Source organism: Drosophila suzukii, chromosome 3 (assembly GCF_043229965.1).
Source record: "Drosophila suzukii chromosome 3, CBGP_Dsuzu_IsoJpt1.0, whole genome shotgun sequence".
In the NCBI taxonomy this organism is placed as follows: domain Eukaryota; kingdom Metazoa; phylum Arthropoda; class Insecta; order Diptera; family Drosophilidae; genus Drosophila; species Drosophila suzukii.
This window is the reverse complement of record NC_092082.1, coordinates 23562313-23586654: the sequence shown is the minus strand read 5'-3', so window position 1 is coordinate 23586654 and position 24342 is coordinate 23562313. Positions and strand designations below refer to the sequence as shown.

Below are 24342 nucleotides of genomic sequence, written 5' to 3'. Positions count from 1 at the left end.
GAAACCCCATCCTATATGTGTGTACATGCGATGTCCAATGTTGTCCACATAGCCAGCCGTCATAATTGATGAATTTATGGCATTTCTTGGAAACGAAACGAGCCAGAAGTCTGGGCCCCCGCCATCAATATGAAACGCTACTCGAATTATTTTCTGTACCCCGTACTGTTCAATCTCCTTGTTTTACTTTGTTTCGAGTGAGGCAAACGTGCGAATTGCTCAATTCCTCAATTCCTGGCAGCTCAATTCTTGCCACGCTTGAAAATCTTGGCGCGGCGGCTTTTCATTGACCGCAACCGAAGTGCAGAACAAGAAATGTAGAAATATGTGAGTGTAAAACCGACAAAACTCATTTTCAAATTGTTCGACGACTACGTGACTTCCGCGAGAAATAATCTGGAGTGTGTGTGGAGCCCTTTGATGGCTAGGAGTGCAATGGAAATGGGGTGTGGGGACCGCATTACCACTAATAAGGAAAACGGTTGACAGACTCTATAAATTGTTAGGGTTCCGAACTCAGCTGCACTGTTAAAAATCCATGCAAACTACGCAGCTTAAGTGGAATATTTAACTATCTGTGTAGCGTGACTATCTTCTTGTATCTTCATTATTTTTTAGCCCACCCCCGGGAGCCGGTTATTAATTTCATATATCAAATTCAGACATCTGACATGAGTTAATTGCATTTCATATTTTTCAACTCGCCCCCATCGTCAATTAAATCGCGCACAAATCATTTGAGATAATCATCGGCCCGATCATCAGAGCATTTATCTGTCAATTATTTATGGGATTTTAAGCATTCAAATCGAATTGAGTTTATTTAATGGCAAGTAAAATATCCACAAGAAAACGTAACGAATTAAAAACAAGGCGATATGAAGATGCCTTTAATTAAAAACGGGTTTTTCGTTACGGTTTTGATGTCCCTTGATTGGCGCTTGTTTTGTGCATGGTCAAGAAAGAAAAAGTCCCATTTTCGGGGAGAAAGAAGTGAGGTGGCCAGACGGCTGCAAAGTTGTCAAGTTAAATAAGCGCAGACTGGCGGAGAAAGAAGTGCCAGTTGATCTGGAAGTTTTCCTTTTCACTATTTCCGGCTGCTTAGTGTTGCCGTTGCCAAAAACACGTGCTGTGTGGGGAGTGTTTCGCCTTAAATTCCAGGACAAAGCGGAAAAGCTGGGCTTTTCTCTCCTCCAGAAATATCCTAAAAACCGGAAACTTTTTCACTCACTTGTTAAGCGCAGAGCAACTTTATGACCTCTCTAGTTTCGTCTCATTTTCAAGTGGACCGGCCATAAATCTTATGTTAATTTATGCTAAAACTAAAGACCAAAACAAATTTCTGTTGTTACCACACACACACAGGCGCACGCGTATAATACAAATATTTTGTTACCAGTTTTTATGCCTTTTGTCGTCGTTTGCTGTGGCTGTTGATGACTCTTTAGACCGGCTCTTTGGAGGAGCTCCTCCACTTTGCCCCCATACCATACCATACCGTACCACTCAGCCAAACTTGCTTTCGGCCCCACTCGCTTGTCATAAAGAAATTTTAATAATGTGCGGCGCCAAAAAAGTTTTTTCCCTCGTTGCTGTTGTTTTTACGAGCCGGCGACGTTTGGGAGTTTCGTATAAAAGTGTTAAATTCAAATGAGTTCAGAATGGGCCAAAAACCAAAGCGGCTTTTCCAGCTGGGCCAACAGGGCGTATGCGTATGCGGGACATGTCAGGCCATTAATAAAGCATTTACGGATTTGATTATTTAATCATTTTGGTTACTGGATCTGCGTGAAATAACTTGCATCATTTTACTTTGTTTATGTTTCAAGCATAATTATATTCGAAAAGAGACTGTTTGCTTTGCTAATGAACTTTCTGCTTTGGTTATCGTTTCAGGTACTTGTTCATCAAATTTACATCTGGTAAGTAAGCCTCTGAATGGGTCTTTAAAAATAATACACGACAATGACTCTCATAAAGCAAACCATATTTACCTGCTTTTTTAAAGTATTTATAATTCTTTAGCAAAAATGCTCATTTGTTTTTTTTAAATACAAATTTAACTTAAAGCCCCCTAAAATATAGGAAATTTAATTTAAAAGTACGATTTTTCAAGCTGATTCAGCAATTCTAAGCTGTATTAGTACAGTGTATCTCTTTGAAGGAGTAAAACCGCGTCTTATATTCCTATACATCACTCTGAACCATTTTTAAATAACACTAAGCTGTTGCAGAAAAAAGAAAGGTGGACTTAAAACCTCTTTCCATAAATTAGATCATAGATTATAGATCATACAACAAATGTAAAGTGCCTTCTTTTAATCAGTTACTCCCAGATAGTCGATTTAATTTTTGAAACTCTTGGAATTGGTATCCTAGGTAATTATTCTACTCGAGCTTAAACGCCTTTGATTTCGATTTTTCCATCGATTCAAATTAAACCATACTTTGAAGTCCCCATTCAACCAAACACTTTTAGTGCTTTCTCCCCGAACTCCCCTACGAAATGCCAAGCGTTTGTCGAGGTTTATTGAGATATTTGCCTAATTTGACTGAGACCATCGCTCTTTCTCCCCGGCGCTGGGATTCCCAGCCGGACTGACCCACAAATCAAGGGGCATTAAGCTGTCTATCTGTCAATCCCCGAAAAGCATTCAACTATCTCGGGCATTTATCGCATCGCTATGGCCGCACATTTACATCAAAATATATATCCGGAGATGTCTCGGGCAAATCCCGTTCTGCTCCGTCTTGGCTTTGGGCTGCATTTTCTACTCATTTTAATGATGCGCATAAAATCCACAAAATCATTTACACAAATTAAAAGTTAACTCGGGCATAAAATTACCAACTTAACACCCGTCGAAACGAGAGGAGGGTCCGCAACAACTCTCTGGCCAAAACCCACCTGACTGGGCCACTTTTAAGTTGGTGGCTTGTAAAAGGCCCCACCTCTCGCTTTTTGCATTTTCCTTTCATTAAACCTCCCGCCTTCACCTTTGTTTTTCTTTCTATTTTTCCCAGAGCTTATCTATGTCCATGTAATTTGCAAATTTTCTAATTGTCGCTTGAAATTCAAGCCTTTGGCCAACACTTTGTTGGCCGAGTGCAGAGTGACGTCCGGCCGGAACCGGCTCTCCGGGTGTTTTCCAGGTGTTTTCCAGGTCCCCGGGCCTCCGGTTTCGAGACTAGGTGTGTTTTGTGTGCTGAAGAGTGGAAAAGTAGGTCGGTGGCTAACGCAAAACTCAATTTAATTGAAGGTGTTCATTTCGCTCGCATTGCGTTCGCTCGCTTTGCGCCTTTCCTTCGGCACTCAACTTTAATTGCAATTAAGTTTCAGTTTCAATTTTATAACTATTTTTTCTGCTCATTTTTCTAGCTAAATTGAGCACAAGGCCTTGGGGCCATGCAAGAAAATCCAATTTATGCATGGAGCCTCTCAACTCATATGGGGTTTTTTCTAACCGACTTTCTGGTTTTATACCGCGCATGTGGAAATTTGTATCGCAATATTCGACATTTAATTATGGGTACCCTGTTATTTGGCTGTAAATATGTTATTTATCATGCATGGCAGTAATAGCAGGCAAAACTTTGCTTCTCAATTCTAGAGTCTAATATATTATAAGAATGCAATACCAGATAATAAGAAATATTTGACCTATCTCAAATGATGCGTTTAAAATATTAAAAAATATTTAGCTATATATTTTGTTTTGCAGTAATAATTGCATTACATGTCGTACAAAAATAGAACAGGGCAGACTCTATTCGTTTTTAAAAGTACCCCTTTCATCCTCGTAATTTATTTATCTGGCTGACATTTTCCGGGGCTATCTCCCATAAATAATTCACAATTCATTGACATATTTTTATGAATATAACTTCCGATCGTTAAACAAGGCGCATAAAAAACGTCGAGGGCAGCGACCAACTGACTATCAGCATCTGTCCACCCCCGCCAGCCCCTTGAAAAAAATGCCCAGAACCCCCGACTTTATGGGGAGGCCCATTAAAACAACATGAACGCATAATTTAATTTATATTTTTTCAAGCGTGTTCTCGACTCGGGGGCGACACTTCATTGTTGCTGAACAAACAGGCCGGGGAGTGGCGATGGAGCTGCCCCACAGACTCTTATACGAGTGTACCCCATATAGGCCCGGGCTCATCGTCAACCTTTTCGAAAATATAATCACAGCATAAAAATCAATTCCAAACGCGTGTGCAGAGAGCAAACAGACAGAACGGACCAGAGTCGTTGGATGAAGGGGATACGCACACATGGCATCCCCCAAACCCCTGCTATATGGTCCCCAAAACCCCCTGTGCCTCCTCCCCAATTGCTTCCATGCCACCGCACAAAAATGTCACACATTTGTACAACATCGTGAGTCCGCAACGGGTTGACTTCTACACCCTGCCCCCCTTCATTTCCCGAAAAAATCCTCTCGGCCTCCGAATCAGCATCAGCTAAGTAAACAACATTGCACTGCCAAACTGCGGACGGGAAAATCAGCATGCAAATAAAATAAAATAAGCAAATAAGAAAAAACAATAAAATAAATGTGGTGAAAAGTTCTAAGGAGAGGCGGGTTGTACCCTGTGCTTATAAAGGATACAGCACTTGAAGATAGAGTCTTAAATAATAAAATGGTTCTATATAGCACCTACCGTTAAAAAAAAAAATAAAAATTCTAATAATAAAGAAATGTATTTGATTCAGAAATATTGTTTTTTGATTTAAAGCCATAGAAGATCAATACTTTTCAATACTTACCAGATAACCATTTATATAAAATTTTAATATGTATTGTAATAAATGTTTACAAATAACTGCAAATGTTTTTTTAAAATCTCTATAAATTTACTTTATAAACAAGAATTTTGCTAGGAAAAGTAGCTTCTTACTCAACTATGATAAATAGGCAGACGTACTTTTAATCAAATATAGGTATATTTTCTATATCTTAAAAATATAAGGTCTATGAAGCTACTATATTTTTGTTTATTTTGTAAATCGTTCGATTCTGTGCAAAGCGTTATACCCTTTATGTCCCAGGGTATTCAGCTAAGCGGAAAAAATTGTCGCGGGCAAATCATAAATAGCTGAAAACGAAGTATTCGACTGGCAGGAGCCACGCAAAGAGTCGCTTCAGCCCGGCTTTTCCTTCGGCTCCTGATGCCGGATTTTCCCGCCAGCGACGAGGCGCAAATAGGCCGTCAGCCACATACCAAATACCCCCAAAAACACCGCCCCTTTGGCCCACCAGGCACAGATGTGTGTAGGCGCATTAATGTAGCCGGCAAAAAATATATAGAAGAGGAAAAATGGGAAATACTTTTTTGTGATTTATGGGAGTGTGTGGAGGAGCCCCGGAGATTTGCTGTGAATGCGTGCCCCCTAGCCCACCACCTTCTCAATGTCACACACAAAAATGTTTTACAAGCAATTTTCCAGCTGGTTTTTATGAGTGTTTGTGCATTCGTTTAACTATTTGGGCATAAAATATGACAAGGATCCCCCGCACTTTTTCCTTCCAATCTATAAGCTAAATTGTTTTTGCCTGTCGCCAGTTTATGGCCACGTGTTGGTGTCCTTCTGGCCCCTCAAAATTCTCCTCTACCTCGGTTTTCCCCACTCGTTTTCGATGGCTCCTCTCTCTTCGTGGTACTCGGAGTGCGGTATGGAAAATTTTTATAGCCAGTTGGCAATTTTTTTGAGCTCAAGGCGACCGCCGGCGAAAAGTTGTCATAAGAACAAGAATACAGTAAAGATTGCATATGAACAATGGATGCACCAGGAATTAAAGATAATTTGGGAATTTATTTTAATTTTTTTGTTTAGTTTTGAATCATTGCTTGTTTTGTATTTGCAAAATTTGTATCCATTGTTGTCTTCAAATCTTATAGTTTAATAATATGTTTTTTAAAATTTTTTTTAAATACTTGTTGGCCCGTTTATATTTCTAAGGCATTAGATAATATTTCTTTCCTAACAAGTTTCCACTGTTTACGAGCTTCATAATAAAGTTTTATGTTTTTTCTATTGCTAGACTTAAAAATAGTTTAGTTAAAAGATTTACACCTGTGTAAAAGCAAAATTATACCATTTTCTTTCTAATGTTTGAACATTTAACAAATTTTTACTGACAAGTTTTCACTGTTTAGGTGCTTCCCCGCCAAGTTGTAACTTTTTTAAGTTGTTGCTGGCGCTCTCGAGTGGCATAAATCTTCAAGCCATCAACTTCAACAATGTATCGTTGTCTCTCGAGGCTGCCACACTCTCCCCAACTCCGTCCCACCGATTCTCAGCCTCTCCAACTCCCTCTGTCTTCCTCCAAAACGTCAAGTTCAAGTGGCACTTGTCGCGGATTTTAACAACTTCATAGATACAATGGGCAGAAGAAATCCGCGGGCGAAGAGGCTGCCACAAAAACTTTGCGTGTGCCACTTGTAAGCAATTTCGACTGTCAATGGCTTTGAATCCGAATATGAGCGACCATAAACAAATGAGCGAAACAGAAAACTGCTTAGGTTGACACCCGAGCGAGTCAAATGGCTCGAAACAGCCGAGCTGGCGATGGAAACTTGTTTCTTGCCCCGGGCACTTCCCGCACCAAATATGGTATGTGGTATTGGCAAACCCATTTTGCTGATTTCGCAAGAGCCAAGTGTGGCAGAAAAAGTATCTGCATGATTTGTATCTCGCAGATACAAGAAGGCGCCGAGCGATGCCGTTCATCCATCAACAACTGTGACAAATGTCCGTTTCACAACCTTCGGGTAGCCTCTTCAAATCAATTTGCCCGGGCTACTTCCCATACACCCAAAGCCATAACTAAATCATAATTTATAGGCCCTAACCCCAGCTGCCCGGATTCCATCCATTCCTTCCCAGTTCGCATCGCCCATTGCCCGCAAATAATTTCATTTTTTCACCGCTCTCCGGCCAAAGAAAAACATTTTCAACAGTGGGTGGAGCTGTGAATATTGGCCATTAAATTTATGCCCAGAGATAATAACACAAGCGGCAAGTCGTTATAAGTACAGGGGGATATTGCAGGGACCGAGCCAAAAGAGCGCTGAGCAGAGGATGCGACGACTAAAAATAAAATTATTGCTTGGCAAACTCGTCTCGAGATGCAGAGGCAGCGATAGAGAGACGGGACTCGGACTCGGTCCAGGTCTCCCCGGTCCCATGGCTCACCTCCAGGTGGCAACTGCAGTGGATTGTGGCCAGGAGTCGGGGAGGGGGGAGAGATTGGGACCCTGCCGAGAGCTGGACCCGGGCACCTTGGCCAATTACCCAAAGCCCCGCACTCTGTCTCCTCTCGGTTGCCCACTGAACGGTCTCCTAACCACAGAACAGTGGTGAAAACCGTATTTAAAACCTCTGATATCTAGCTTTCTTGTTGGGGAACTCAAATACATTTTAAATGATAAATGATTTAAAAGAAATGATTTGTAAAGCTCACAACTAAACCCCAAACGATTATTAGAAGCCCCAACAGTTTAAGCTCCTTGTTAAATTGCATTGCTCTGAAGAATTCGCGGCTTGATTTAATCTTTTTTGTGTTGAATCCTCTTGCTGTAATTTGTTTGTGCTTAATTATTTTTTGTAAACTATATACATATATAGACCCTAACTCAGTTCTGGAATCTTATATAATTTGTACACCTACCTGGAATCACTGTGCCATCCTGCGACTTGTTTTGTGTCTGGCTGCAACAATATTTGGTTGCCAACTTTGCCAATGTATCAACAGCGTTTAGGCTGCTGCCTGTTGGAGCTCCTCAGTCTTCTGCCTCTGCCGATTCTCCCGATTCTGCTTCTGTTACTCCAAGTTGTGGTTGGTATCGTTTGGTTTGGGCCAGTGTTTGTGTTTGCGCTTGGGCTCGGGCTCTGGCTCTGGCTCGGCCTCACTTTTGGCAAATATGTGTGGACGCGGGGAGCAGAAGGCCCTTGGCTAGCAGATTCCCTACTTGTAGGCAGAGACTAACAGCCAAGGCACACATCGACATCCACATCCACATCCTCGTACCTTTGCTTAGTTAACTATGCAGTCAGCCTTTCGTGTGTTTTGCCCATTCCCTGGACTGGTACTCGGGCTCATATCTGATATTGCCAGCAGCTTACCTTCTCCCCTCCGTTTTGCCTCTTTTGTGTTACTGTTGTTATTGGCCAACATCGGATCCACAAAGTCATCAGCATCAGTATCATCCAGGCAGTCTGCAGATGCTATGGCCCAGCGGAGAGCTGTTTAACTGTTTGGCTCACCCACCCGGTGGCAGTCTGTTTGGCCTGCTAATATGCAAACAGAGCTGCCAACTTAATGAAATTGAAATGAGCAAATTAGACAACGTTTGTGCAATGGGCAATAGGGGATTTGGCTGCGATGACAGTGCCGGGAAATAGCCTCCAAGTTGCACAAGACGCGCAAATGAAAGTCCTAATAGCCGGGCATTTCCGACATTGAATTATTGAGAAGCGCAGAGGGAGGTCGTATGTGCATATGCACTTCGGTTTTATGAGAAGCGCAGAGAAGGGCTTTAAAGGAATGAAATTGCTCAGCCTAACCATAATACAAACTATGCGAAAGGGAATTTAATTGATTTTTAAGTGTCTCTGCTAGAAGGGAAATACATTTAAAGGTATGATTTCAGAAACAATGTAAAATCAACAAAAACAAAGGACATTACCACTGAAAGTTCACACCAATAGAACCGAAATCCCAGGAAAAATGCGTCCCATTTGCATCTTACCAGAGAAAAGATAAAAGAAAGCGGATGAATCAAATAGAATGGAGTTCCCTTCTTGCCCAAAGCGAAATCATTTCAGACATTTTTGCAGTAGCCGAAGCACATAAATCTCTCATCTCAATTTCTCAAGTTAGCAGCTGCTGCCACATGGAAAAACTAGTCTAGCCATTAGGACACTCTCCAATAAAAATGCAACTCCCACAAATCGCACAAAAAAAATCCTGGAGAGAGGAGGTGAATTGAGGAGTTGTAGATACAAACTCACATGTCATGGACTTCCCTGGGATGCAACTTCGATACCAAAACATACTGATAGATACAAACGACTTCATGACGGTACAAAGAACCCTGACGATGATGATGATTTGCACAAAAAAAGCCATGGAAGGGAGGGAAAGGAAATTTATTTTTTCATCTGTCTGCATCATTGAATTGGCTGCGCAAACGAACGAATTGATGAATTGCCCTGGCTCAAGTGGCAACAGTTTAGACCAAGAAGTACTGGGGATAGATCAATAAATGCAGGGAGAGGAGAATCGACTCATTAACTTGGAGTTCACCACTCCACTTCCCCCTTTCTTTTGTTTATTGAAGTTTAGCATAAGGCAGAGTTAAACCGTCATGGTGCCTCTCATAAAAATTTATGTTAATTTCATTTAGAGCCCCGGCTGCAATCTGTGACTGCATGCGTAATGAGCTGGCCCAAGTTAAGTAAACAAGACAGGAGAAAGAAAATGATAGAGAAAGAGTTCCCCTCCACTCGCAGCTCATTAAAACATCACGAACAAATCAAAAATTTAAATAATGATTAACGCCAGCCCGAATAGTTCCAATACAACCAACATCCACCTACAACGGCAGAATCTCCCCTCTTCCACGAAAACTCCACGCTACAATTGAGAATTTCTACGAAAGATGCCCGTTTTGTGAAAATGCAGTGTAAACATTTAAAGTAAACAAAATATCTCGAAGCCGACGTGAGCCCAACAAATTAACTGCAGTCGTTCTCGAGGAGACACCGCGTCGTATGAGCAACCGTCGCACCATTTGTCTGGATTTATTTGTATTTATTTTCCAGTCAATATAAACTATGTGAATTTTTACTGTACATAAAGGCAGTGCGAACAAAAAACGACCGGGAAGCTACATATATGTGGAAGCAGCCATAGACGGCCAAGTAAATAAATCAAATGCAACAGCACACGATCCAAATAGTTGAGATGACTTCAGTCGCATCGGCTTGAGTTCAGTTTTTCTATGGCATTTTCCTGGAACTGCAAGCCAAGCTGGCGGGGCAAGAGTTTTGTAAATAAACAAAGCTGATAAACTTTGAAATAAATTCCGGAGTTGCAGTTGGTAATCTCTCTATTCAGAGAGCGTGAGATTTCTCTATTGATTAGAGTCGATAGGATGAATGGATTGATAGCCGTTTTTGTTGGGATAATCTTGGAGTTTTCAATAGTAAGCTGATCTGCATTTTTATTGTGTTGCAAGACGGTTTATTTGCCTTCCAGTGAAAAGAGAGCTCGTATAAATTGGTATTATATTTTGGTTAAGCTAAATTCTAAAATATTTAAGACAGCTTGCCTTTTGATATTATCAACCATGTAAATTCCATAAGTTTCCTTCCCATCTCCTCCCTTTTTGGTTGCTCTGAAATACTTTAAATATAAATTGCAGCTTGCATTAATCCTCGCCCTAGCCAAAAATTTCCAACCGCCTTTATCCGAAAAACCGCCATGGAATAGTTTTTGTTGTGCATTAAAATTCCTTGAGTGTAATATACAATACTAGAAGCGTAACGCTTGCAACCTGCCAAACTTTAGCTGGCCACACACACAGCCATCTACATGTACACTCACCCCAGGGTTCAGGGCCTAATCTGAAAACCCAGGCAACAGGAGAAGCTGCAAAAAGGAGAATCCAGGGGATTCCCCATTTCGAGTCAAAGTCATTTGCCAAAAGCTGAGCAACAACAACAGCTCATCAACACCTTTAGTCAGCCATTTTTCAACATGGCGATAATATGGCCACACAGTCACAGCCCTAGGGAAATGTACACTGGAAAAATATACCCAGATTTTCTTGGTATTTGATGTTTGAATTGCATGGATGTCAAATAATCCTAAAAAATTTTACATATTTTTGGGAATATTGTGAATAAATATTGAAAAAAGCTTAGGGAACTTCCGTGGGGCAGCGAAAGCAAGCCAATTAAACGACAAACAACCACCACAAATTTTCTTTCTGTGTAGAGAAAGGACGAGGAAGAGCGAGGCAAATACGCAAAAACCCGGCGCACACTAAATCCACTTAAATTAATTGCAAAAGGTGATTACGTTGCTGTTTTGCCTGTGGAGTGCGGACTTTTTGCCTGGCAGCAAACAGACAGCGAGCAGACAGCTGAGAAATGAGACCGCCCCTCCAGGATTTGCCACGCAGGATATCAAGGAGCTGCAGTAGGGACTTAGGACCTGCGACCGGCGAACGTCGCCATTTCTCTAATGCCAGCGGGCAATGGCAAACACTCGACGACAGGCTGCGAGGCTGTGGATAGATATGCAGCGAGTCCTTGGTCCTGCCACCAGGACCCCCTATATTCCCCCCTCTAAATGGCCTTGCATTTCTGCACTGAGCGAAAATGATATTCTGGGGCTATTTCTAATAACCAAAAGACCCTTTAAAATATTTCAGGGAATTAAAGTTCAACACCAATCCCATTTCTTATATACCTACGCATATTTAAGTGCTTGGTTTTAATTTGGAATGCAAAACACTACAATGTCCCCCTATTTCTCCAAGTAGAACATGTTGCAGGTGGCTGTCTCTTCATTTTTGCAAAGCAATTTGCAAAGAGGCGGGAAAATGTCAGTGGTGGAGGGACAGGCGGGAAAACAGAAAGCAAGTGCCGCCAAAATGCAGTCAAGGATAAAACAGCAAAGGCCCGGGATGCCAGGATACCAATAACTGGAGATGAAGGCATCCTGTTTCGCTCAAGGCTGCTCATCTGCTCTTGTTCTTGCTCTGCCCGTCGTGGGCGACAAGGTGTTAAGGTGTCTCGATGTCGTTAGCTGTCATCTGGGTTCGCAACTTCCGTGTATACGGGTTCATAAATTGCGAAGAGATGGGTCATAAAGTTTACAGGCTAACGGTGGAGTTACTTAAAAAAATATAACATTTATATTTTATTTGAAATATAAAAATATAAATATTTATGAGTAGCTCAATAACTTTTCCTAAATGATTTAATTGAAATTGAATGGTAAGGTTTAATGAGATACTAAGCTAATTGTCACAAAATATTTAAAGGCTCTTTTTATCTAAGAAAAATGAGTCCGTTAGCGTTAAGTTTTCTTCTTTTTATTCAAGTTTTATTTTACAACATAGTGTTCCAAACATTTTGACAATTTATATAACAAATAGAGATAACTATAAAGAGTATATTTTATTGCGATTTTAAATTACTTCCAAAATAGTAAATAACTTAGCGCCTCTTAAAGTGCGTTTTGAAACAGTCCTGAGTGCCATTTATATCCCTCACCATGTACAAACTTTGTTTACCAGGCTGCTACGGTATTTCTTCCCCCGACAGTTCCTATTTTTTGCATACGTGCGTGTTTGTGTGCTTAAAATGTCATTAAAGCACGGAAAGGGCGTGACTGCGAGGACAATTTCAGGACGAAACCAGAACAGGGAAGACCAGGAGCAAAGCCCCGACCAAAAGCCAAAAACCAGGGACCAGAAGCCAATCAAGCCGGGCGAAGAAGCAAACATTTGGCGAATATTCCCCACTCGACAGCTCATAAAGACCATCGAGATGTCTTCGACTGCGAGATAAAAGCCAAAAACATCCTTAATCAGCGCCTGGAGGTTTCCTTGGCGTTTTCTTCTGTGGGTGGGCGTGGCGTCGGTGAAATTTATTGATAATTGATTATTGCTTCGTTAGGTCGCGTTTAGACGGCGTTTGTGGTCCCGCGCTTATCTCTCCCTCTTGTTTGTTGCTGCAAATTGAAAATGCAAATTGCCCAGATGATTGCTCCTCCGATTCCCGTTCCGCTTTTCCCACCCCGATTTTCCGCTTTCCTCACGACTGCAGTTTCTTGTTGTCTTGTCGTGTCTTTTGATGTTTCGCCGGCTTCCTTTGGCTCCTGCTTTGGGGAAAAACAAATTTTCATAAATTTTTAAAACAAACACACGAGTTGCCTGGAAAAGCAAAGAAAAAATGGCAGCTGAAAGGAAAGCGAAAAGCTGGGCCTCAAATGGAGTTGGTTTTGGTGGCTTTTTACGCCATTTTGTGGCTACCCTGTAATCCCAGGGATGCTGATTGTTTTGATTTAGTTAAGGGTTATTGTTATATAAAGGAAAAACTTATTTAGCTTGTGTTTTATTAAGATAGGCCGTCGAAAAAATAATAATAAAAATATTATTTTAGTAGGCTGTTCGTCTATTACAAGGTCACTTTACCCCATAAAACTTGTATAGAAATGCACAAAGCAGGTGTCAAATGTAAAAAGGGGGACCAAGGATAATATGCTATGATTTATCTTATAAGAAGTCATATGGGAGGGTTTCAAAATGGTTTGTTTCGTAACTTAACATAATTTATTCCCCATCCCCTCTTAGGAAGCCATATTGTTTTAGTTCATTAGTGGCCAACATTCTTCCGCCTTGGCAAGCTTTAAATTCATCCCTTGACTATTGAGAGGGTATCCCATTATTCATCAATCTGCGCCACAATAAATACATTTTTTTCATCCTTTGTTGCTGCTTTTGTTGGTGTTGTTGCTAGGACGTGCCTATGTGCATTGCTTTTGCTCACCTTTTGAGCTTTTAAATTATTTTCCAAGCACGTAGCTTCTGTCGGCTGTTTGCGTATTTAAACATGGCCATCATGGGCGGCGGGATGGGGACTTTCGAGGGGGTTCGCAAGAGTGGGGGTGAGTGAAAAACGCGTAGCGGCATTCGCTTTGCTGTTGCCTTTAAAAGGATTTGCGCAATTTGCGTTTTTCAGGGGATCCGGGGGTTCCCTTTTTTCAAGGGGGTTCGGGGGACTGGGGGTTTTCGGGGGTGTGATGGGTTCGGGTTGTTGACAAACAAACAGCGGCGTTGAGTGACGCCGAAGACAGGCGAAGTGAGGCGAAGGACCTAGGATATGCTGAACAGGACAAGCGGCAAGCTTTGTGTTTGACAATGTCCTTGCTGATGTCGCGTTTCGCCCCCAGCCACCCCTCCTCGTACGTGACTTGCATTTTATTTTCCCCCAAAGCCCACCCACCCAAGCATCCCACCATCCGCCCACCGGAGAAACTCGTTAGTAATTTACGAAAGGGAAAAAGCAAAGCGAGATCCAGCCACAGATAGAAATGCGGAAAAACAGGAGATTCAGCTGCATGTTTTCAAAGCAATCAAATGCTCGTCTATATTCATATGGGAATAGTTGCCCGCCGCGGCTAACTAAAAATATAGACCCCGTATAAACTACAATTTTTGTGAAGTGCCCCCGAGTCTGCACTCTTTTTCGTGTATTTTAACTGCAAATAATTCCATCATCAGCTGAGCGAGCAGAACCCAAAAATTTGGGAATTAAATAGAAACAGAAACCGGCAAGGGCAACGATTGATAGCCACTTGAAAGGCAGCCTCTGCGCTACCTCCACTTTAAGGTACACGGAAAAAAACAAACTGAAGTACTGATTTTAGATTAAGTAAGTTGCTAGTTTATTGGACGTTTAAAAATTCGAATGAAAAATTAAAAGTTATAAAATACATTATATACAGTAAATTAAAGAAAGCTACGGATTTATGTAACAATTTTGTTTTTCCTAATCGAACATAAACACCTCTTAACGAGCAATAGGGTCGTGACGATCTCACCTTCAACATACGAAGCTACTGATATTAAATTTTGTGACGAAAAATTATTAAACATTTAACTAAATATATACACTTCTTTACATTTGCTCATTCGGCACGCATCAGCAAAGTATGGCAGCTTTTTACCGCCACAGGCATTTTCTATAGCAGCGTGCCGAATGTGCGAATTTAAGGAAGTGTATAATAATTTTTCGTTTCCAAAACTAGGTTTTACGTTACGATCGAACCTTACAGTAGATTTTAAATTTTTCGTATTTATATAGTAGTCGCCCTTGCACACTCTTCTAGTGCGCTTCGTCACTACGTGGACTGCCGTCTACGGTGATATTTTATAGGATCTAATACTTAAATCTTAGGAAAATAAAGTATATTTATGTGTGGTCTTTTCTTAATTTAGGACTTCGTTTTTGGTCATGGGATTGATTATATTTATGATAATTAGAAATAAGATTTAGATTTTTCTGTGTACCTACTGACATTGCCCAGTGCACTGGATCCGAATTTGTTTGGGTGGGCTTTTGGCACAGTGGGACACAATGAGCAGTGCACCAGCACACAAACTACTGCTGCAATTGGCGCTGGGATCCCAGCATGTGCAGTGGAAACATTTGTGGGTTTCGGGTGCTTTTCGGGGCTTATTCGGTCCTTAATGGCCTCAGTCGCAGCGTCGAAAGAGTTATTGAAAATGTTTTATTGTGTGCATTTGATTGCTGTAAGTGTTGAGGTCCCTCCATGTGCAGGCCTGGTGTCTAACTTATAAATATTTCAATAACATTTGGAGTGCGCCTGCCTTGCTGACTGCCTGCTGGCCCCATCGAAAAGCCCCCTCCCCATCACCCTCGAAATGTAAATGCACTTTCCATTGTGTGCGGGTGTCTAGTGCTTTTGGCACTCCAGATTCAGATCGCAGCAAACGTGGCACTTGCCATATTTGGATTACCAATCCAAAAATCAAAAACCCATTGCAGTAGGACAGCAGCACCGGTTTATGGGATTAGATCATGAAAAGTCGATTTCACATTTAAATTGGTTTTAAGGCTTATGCTATTTATTAAAAAAACTCATGAAAAAGTGTTTATATAAGAATAAAGTTATGAATCTTTTTTAATAAAATCTTAATGTCACAACGTCCATAAAATGTCACAACTCTTTACTTATATAAAAGTACCTATAAGCATGTCAATTTAATGAATTGTTTTTCTTAAACAAATGTATATTAATTAATATTTTGCAAAGTTTAGGGATGACTACAAAGATATTAATTGATTTAATTTACCTAAATTACCTAATTCTAGATAGCTAACGTACTAAATTTTAGCTGTGATGAATATAATGGTAAATAAAGACTTTTTACTTCTGGGTTTTATTGGGGATCTGTATCAAACGTGCTTTCCAAACTAAGATCTCATAATAATAATTATTACAGCTTACATATTTACTTTGATCTTTTGAAGACTTTTTATTTAATTGTCTGAAAACAGCGGATACAAAAAGACTTTTTTATATTTCACGAAAACAAAATCATTTCAAACCATTGTTGATTATAACGCCTAAAACACGTTTCTATTAAATTTTGGGAAACATCTCGACCTGCTCCGCCGCATAAACGCTCCTTCCGACCATGTTTGCACGGGCATTCGGCTTGTGTTAGCCAGCATTTGTTGGCTCACTAGATGAATTCTATGGCACGTCCGATATGGTTCGATATGCACACACATATAGACGGCAAACACTTTCAATTGCCGGAGTGTGTGTGCTCGAGCTTTAAAAACTTTCCACAGCCGGCCCAAAAGAGTTTCGACCCATCGACTGATGCAATCGTGGCTCAGTCCGTTTTCCTGGCGGCACGAAAAAAAGACGTCGAAGCCTTTCGGCCTGGCCTAGAAAAGTTTAACTCAATTACGGGCCAGTCGACACACGTGACTAACTGGGATTCTGTATCAGATGAGGTAAGGTTAGCTGAGGTTATTCGAGATTGGTTGGGCCGGAGTGGAGTGAGCCCGAAAGCTGGCCAAGCATTAAGCAGGTCGGCACAGGCCACCTACAAATCCCTTTTTCAAAACTCATTAGCACAAATTTGTGCCTTTCAATACGAGTAAGGAGGCATATCTGCGAGGAGAAGTGGGTTGCCGGGGCCTTTAGATTTCTGTGGGAGTCTGCTGGGCTAATTTGGGCTAGCTGACAAAATTTATGCTGATTGTGGGGCAATTTACGAAAATTCCTACAGTCCACAGTTGGAAAATTGGCCGCTTGCCTGCGAGCCATGAATCTGGAAACCTTTGGCCCAAAATACAAAATGTTCTCTTTCTGTTTTCCATAACAAGTACAGGGCACTCAGCCTTGAAACAATGGAAATAAAGGAAAATAAACCTTTGCCTTTTCTTTCCAATTTCAGTTACCCTTTGAGGATTGGTTTGCTAGGTTAGGTGGGGTCAGGCTTTTCAAGATTTTAAGTGCTAAGAGAAACAAATAATAGGGACATTTTAAAGCGTCCTCAAAGCATTCTTAAACATATTTGGTTTTAAAAAAATAATATTTGTATTTATCTAATTTTATAATGCAGTAAAAGAGGGCTTAGATTTTCTATCTCCTTTTTAAAATTACATCTACAACATTTCATTACCAAAATAAATTGAATAATGATTTATTTACTATTCCCAAAGTTCCATACAATCTGGATCTCATTAGCTTTCTTACATTTTTAAGCTAATTTCAAACTGCTTTCTTTTCTTTTTCAGATCCAGCTTGACTTTCGTCTAATTTATTGAGTACAGCCGCCAAAAAGGTAAGGAAAAAGAGTTGAACCTTTTTTCAGTGCCCGACTCTATGTATGCAAAGTAGAGTTAAATGATTCAGAGGTTGCGGAGTGGGGTGAAGAGGTTTAGTCGACTCCTTGTGCATGTATAAATTGTATAAGAGCCCGAGTTCTTTCGGTCGTCGCTTGGTTTCCGTTTCCGCTTTTGGCTTTCGCTTTTTCATTTCCGCCTAATAAACTACATAATTAAACTGGCAGGCAATGGGATTAAAGGATTCAGCGGCAGAAAGCCCCCAAGGAGTCCAACTCACACACATTCACTTGAGCATCCGAGTGGGTTTCTGGCCTCAACCAAAGTTTCGTGGACGAATTAAGCTAAATTAATTTTTGTTCTTTGCCGCTGTTGTTGCCAATGCTACTTAAGTCCTTTGACTTTTGCCTCGTTTGATGATGAAGCCCAGCCCGAGAAAGGACTACTCCTAATATATGTGCTTGTCTCGTGGCATCGCCTTAAATTAATGATGTGTTTTATGCTGTTGTTGGCCATCCCGAAAAAATGTATATGGGGAAGGAGTAAGGAAAAAATCACAGAAAATGCGACTTAGAGGTCGAAAGCGCAGCATTAGCAGTAAATAAAATAGGATAATGCGGCAAGTCAACCGCATGAAAGAAGCTCACTACCGGGCCAAAATTATGGGCAGTCAAAAAAGGAGTGGGGGTAAAGACACTTTAGGAATACCATATAAACGAGCTACTTCGGTAAACAAATTATTATGTATAAATTTGAAAATATTTCAAAAAAACAAACTAGATCACAATAGGACTTGTAATTAAGCTTAGATTGGAAGGCGCAATAAAATCCCATTCAGATTGAATTAACCCAGTTGCACTGATTTATTGCCCAAAAGAGTATCGCAAACAGGACAGATGCTGCAATGCAGGAAGCCAAAGGATGCGGAACTCCTAGCCATGACAGGCCAAAGGATTATGTGTCCTCAGACACCCCTCTTTTCCTTGTCTCCAGTTATCTTTCTCATGTAAGCCAGCAATTTTTCATAGCAGGAGAGACACAGGAAGCGGGGCGTTTCACCTGGCCTGCGGGATAAACCACAAGACCGTAGAAACTCTTTCCCGACCGAATGACTTAATACTATCTGACTGCTGGCATCGATAAAGACAAACAGAATCGGGTGTGTAAACAATATTTCGGGGTACAAATCGCTCTCGCAAGCCGGAATCAGAAATCTGTTTAGCTCAGAATGTGGATTGCTTCGAGGTCTTACACAAATATTTTGACAAAACGCCTGCTGTTTTCCACATAAATATTTATATTTGCCCTGGCTGCACCACACACACACTCCAGCCAACCGGAGCCAAAGGATCCGAGTATCTTATCGTGGCATCTCTACCTGCCGCAGACTTCGAACATGGACCAGCATCATTGTATCTGCACCTCTGTATCTGTATCTTCTGGCATCACACGGGCGCATTAATCTGTCGTGCGTACACAAATTCTGGGCCCCTCAACCGGTCCTCGTCCTCGTCCTCGGAAATCGAATCCACAATCCACAAAAATGCAGTTAAATAAATTACAAACGCTCTGTCACCCAGCGGTCGAGCTGTTTTTTGGAGTCGCATGTCGCGGGTTTATCGTTGGCCGGGCATCGTTTTGGCTTTTCTTGTTCGAATTTTTCTCTTTAATGAATTTCTCGGCCCTTGTCCCCTTCTTTTCCCGATTCTCCTTTTATCCTGGCCCCCGATCAGCGTGCTAATGAAATAAATGCCCGGGCAGCCGAGCCGTTCTCGAATAAGTTCTCAAGTTACCCGCCGCGTTGGAACACGAACATGAGCAATCTGTGACATTGCCCACATATGGTAAACGTTCGCGGCTGATAAATAAAAAATACAAACTAAGGGATACGAAAATACGATACTGAACAAAATGCATACAGGAATTATGAGACAGTCATGGCACATAAATTCCTCAATGTGTGTGGGATCCAGCGCACAACTGCTGGGGAGTGTTTCTTTCGAGCTTGAAAAAGAGTAATCTCGGAGAACTCTGGTTGGGGTTTTCTGCTTGTTGAACAAGTTTATTAGATTGATTTATTCCGGGGGATATTTATTTGTCTCGATTGTAGTTTCATTATTTCTTTGAAATTTAAATCGCGCCGCCAATTAATAAGTTGTATGATTGATGGTGAAAGGAGTGCTTTGTGCATACTTTTCTCATTTTATTTTATTACGACTTAATTATATCTTTGGGGGTATCTTTTAGGCTAGAGAAGAAAAGTTTTGTGGGACTCATTAGGGGTTATCATGCTTGGTTGTACTAGATTCTTAGATTGATTTATTTAGTGAGCAATTAAAGCACTTTATTTGTTTTCATGGTAAATAAAATCGCTATTTAATGAAACTTTGAGTAATGGATATATGACATTAGGTTTGGCCATTATATATTATTTTAGTTAAATATTTTGACAGATTAAAATAAATATAGATAATTTTATTTAACCAACTTTACTATTATAAAGTAAGTTTTGAAAATGCAAAGTAAAATATTAACCTCCTTTTTTCCCCTTTTTGCAATATATAATCCATTATTAAGGGTAATTTTGTCTGACTCCATAGAGTGTATATACAATTTTCCTGGATCCATCCATCCCCCAAAAAGTAATCACACTTCGTACACGAACCAATTGACATTGGCAATAAATATTCCTCAACTGTGCGACTAACTCCTTGCAGTTGTGCCTGCTTAATTATTAATTTCGCATTTACCGCAAAACGTTTATTGGACTTCGTGTCCCGTTCCCGGTATCCACTTAGCCCCCACCACCGAATCCCCACCAATCCAAGTCCAGAGAAGCCGCAAGCCGAAAGCAATCTTCCCCAGTCGTCGAACTTATTTCCTCAATTGCATAAATCGAACAGAAATTTGTGTTTTGGCGCGTGTCACGAATGAGCAAAACAAGCTAAAAGACCCGAAAAAACGAAAACCAAAGCGACAAACTCCTGCTCTCTAATTTTTCCTGGGCCTTCGAGACAATGTGACAAGGTCTATCCCAGTGCCGCCCCCAAATATCAGTCCATAGTCTGTTTGTCACCCAAGTCATTTACATGCTCCGCCGGCTACGTGACTCACATATATAGTTAGGCACTCCGGCCCTTCTGAGATATTTCTGTGGGGATTTCTGCGGTTGTCTCCGACTCGACTTGACTTGGCCTGGCCTGGGCCACATTTGATCAAAATGCGAGCGTCCGCCGGGAGACAGAAAGCCAGACTGGGACTCAAGTGAGTCACGAACGCCCATCGATAAAATATTTAAAATTCATTTCTAACATTTTAGCCCGCTCTACTCATCACCGACATCGATTACTCATGCCACCGTAGTAGGAACTGTAAAATGCAGCAGTTAAGTGCACTGATAAAAAGTATCATTATATCAGGTTGGAAAGGTCAGCTAGCCAAAGTCAGCTTCCCATAATATAAATTTGACATATTCTAATTGTCACTACCGATAAACACTTTAATCGGTTTCCATTTTATATGCTTTTAAACACACAATTTGTATTGATATTCTTTTATATGGTACAATATCTTACCATCCGATAAAACTTTTTTTTTGAACATTTTAGGGAACATGAAAATAATCGATAATTTAAGGTTTAAAAGCTCAATATAAAGTATTATTTATGAACCCCAAAAAGTGTCGTAGTTTTTGAACTGCAATCAAAAACGTAATGATAAATATATATGTATTTATTTATTTTTAAAGATGTAGAAATACTGTGTAACTTTTTCCAGTGCAGATAGCTGTTGTTTCAACTGCAAGTTTTTGTTGGCTCTGCCGTATCTTGATAACTCTCAAGTTGTGCTTTGATTTATGCCCGTGTCGGTTGCACTCACCTGGCCAAGATTGTATCGAGGGTAAACAGCGCAGGAATCGCTTGGCATCGAAACCCACCTGGGGTGGTCGGCTGCCTCAATAAAAGTTGCACTCGCAATTGCCATTGCATTTGCAGTTTATTAGTTTTGCTATTGAATTACATATCAATGCGTTTCTCAAAGATAGATAGCCCTGTATCTATAGCTTCATAAAGCCTTTTTGTTTCCGATACAAGCCATGTGTGTTTGTTGTTTGCGGGTGTTGATTGTTTGTCATAAATATCTGAGCTGGATTTTATTGCTGCCACCTAAGGGGTTTCTTTGGATGGCAAATTTTATATAAATAGAATTGGCCCAATTTGACTTGAAAACACTTTTCACAAATGTATAAACTTTATATGCTTTTATTTGGTCTAATCAATGCCTTGAGTATTGATATTCACACAAGAGTGTTCATCAATAAATAAACCTTCGTTATCTGTTTCATGTTTAATTTGTTTAAAAATTGCCAAGCCAAAGGGGTTCTTATGGTTCCTCCTTCGGCTGTGTTAGTAATATATATTTCCCAAACACAAAATGAAGATACAATCCTGAAATCTTTAATCATAGATATGCATTTTGGCATTATCTTTGAGTGATAATATCCTTAGCCGTTAGTTTATCCTTGGCAAATATTGAACCCGGACCACGGCCATAAACATTTCTCCGTCTTATCACAACCAACAGTTGCCTCTATCATATTTTATATATTTTTTCTATTTATTATTACATGTTATATGAGGTCTTGAGCACCCCCTCTCCCACAATCTGTCGATAAACCGGGCTGCCACTCACCTAAAACCGAACCCCAACCCTCGACCCACCGTCACTTCAGTTGAGTTCGATTCCTTTGTTGATTTTTCTAGATTTGAAGCACTGATTGTGCGCATTTTACAACCGTACCCGTAACCATACTCCCCATACTCGCATTTATTCCCGCCCTGCCCGATTTTATTTTCCGGGCAAGGTGTGAATTGTGGAGGAACTGAAAATGCAGTCTGGAATTGGAACTCGGTCTGTCGCTTTGCTTTTTTGATCGACAGCTTGCCTAAAACTGTCAACGCGTTTCTTTATTTCTGTTTCTGTTGCTGTGTCGATTTCGGTACCAGTTCCCATTCCCATTCCCATACCCATTCCCCACATCCTGTGTTTTATGGCGCATTTCTTTCGATTTCCAGCGATTTGTTTGAGTTTGCTGCTGCTTTATGTTTGCACGGTTGCACAGTGGATTGTCGTCGTAATTGTCGTTGTCACCATGGGTCCCTATCGAGGGGTTTATATCACAGTCGACTGAGCGGATCGAGGTTACCTCTTCGAACCGACGCTTAGATTAAGATTAAGGGCGTCAATTGTCGGCATTTACTTTCCTTTTTCACGCTGTCAAAATATGAATTTGGATATCATAAATCAGAAGCGTGGCCAACAATGGTCCGGATGATGGTCTAATGGGATGAGAAGCTATTGTATTACATATAAATTATGAAGTGCTATTAAATGGGGTATTATTGTTAAGTAAAATGTTAATATCCCAAATAAATCGCACAACAAATTCCACAAAGCATTGAACAACTTTAAATAGCTGTCGACGCTGCCGAATTCGATTAACCCAAATTCAGACTTTTTGATTGTATCTTAAAGATTTTCCTTCAAACAAGTCCAAGTCAAACTATTTTCATTCCTTTCCCCCACTCAACCTTCACCGGCGAAGAACATTTAATCAATTTCCCATAAATCACATGCCAAATCAGCTCGATGTCTGGCTACTTGAAAGGTTCTGCGGAACTCCCCATCTAAGCTCCTGCACCCCCACTTTTTCCCTACCGCAGTGCATATCATGACTGCAGAAAATTGCTTAACTATATGGAAAATTGACAAGTTTTGATGGCTGACAGTGCGGTTGGGCCGCGCTGCTTTTCCCACATTTTCCTGCATGATTTGCAGTGCAAAATGCATAAATGGAAAAGGAAAACTTGATCAAAAACTGCTGGCCACCAAAACGGTAGTTTAACAATTTTCCCTTCGGCAACTCGTTTACTTTTCATTCTTGACATGGCGTGCAGTAGCTGCATTTGCCGTTTCGAATTATTTCAACGTTTCTGGCCAATTTTCGGAATAGAAAAAGTTTTTTCACTACTTTTGTTTTGCAATGATGATTGACAGACAGAGAAGAGGGGTCGGGGTCGAAAGTTGATTGAACCTCGGCGACAGTTCCCGCTTTGAGGCGAGGTTCCTTCAATTGATTCCGAAAAATGGGTAAACAATTTGTCAACGGTGGATGGCATTAAACGATCCATAATATTGTCTAAACAGAAAGTAATTTTCAAAGCGCTGAACCTCGGGACTCGAGACTCCTTTCTGTGTCCTGTTTAGTGCACTGAAGGAAATTATATCACGATATATGATTAAAATATATAATGTTTTTATTAAGTTTAGAAAGACAGAAATAAAAATTAAATTGTTAAGTAATATCATTAAATATTTGACATTGTTAGTGCTTAAATCATATAATTAATTTAAATTTTTTATTTAATTGTTAAAATTAAACAGATTTTAAAGGTTTAATTTAAAAACGTTTGTTTTGATGTGAGCTGTTTTAATATTTGTTCTTTAAAAGCAAAGCCAAAGATATTTTTCTCAGTGCCCCTTTTCCTGACCTCACTATTGGGACCAACCGCAGTCGCAGACGAGACATGTCAACTGCTAATGTCACTTAAATGCCAGTGCCGCGTCCATCACAGCCTTCGTCCCTCTCGTCCTGCTCTGGTGCATGTGTGTCCTTTGGTTTCTTTTGTGTCCTTTTGAGAAAATGCCAGGACTACATCCGCTTAGGCGTGCTGGAAATTGGATTTTCACAGCTGCCAGACAGAAACGCATTGAATGGTCGGGAGCGAAGGCCATTGAGGGACCCTGAGATTTAACACGCTTTAGATTTCTCCCGGTTTGTCTCCATGGGAATTCCGCAGTGATCGCTGTCCAGTTGATTCGTCATAGCGTCTTAGCCTGCTCAACTCCCCGTCCATTAT

General features: G+C 40.7%; 1 protein-coding gene across 1 annotated transcript in view; it reads left to right on the top strand.

The window, feature by feature from the left end:
* Positions 1 to 24342, top strand: part of LOC118876780 (frizzled-2) — a 97889-nt gene that overhangs the window by 37129 nt on the left and 36418 nt on the right. The window contains exons 4-5 of the mRNA XM_036815194.3: positions 1897 to 1922; positions 17375 to 17421. The gene's annotated coding sequence lies outside the window, so the exon portion shown is untranslated. The remainder of the gene's footprint in view (positions 1 to 1896; positions 1923 to 17374; positions 17422 to 24342) is intronic.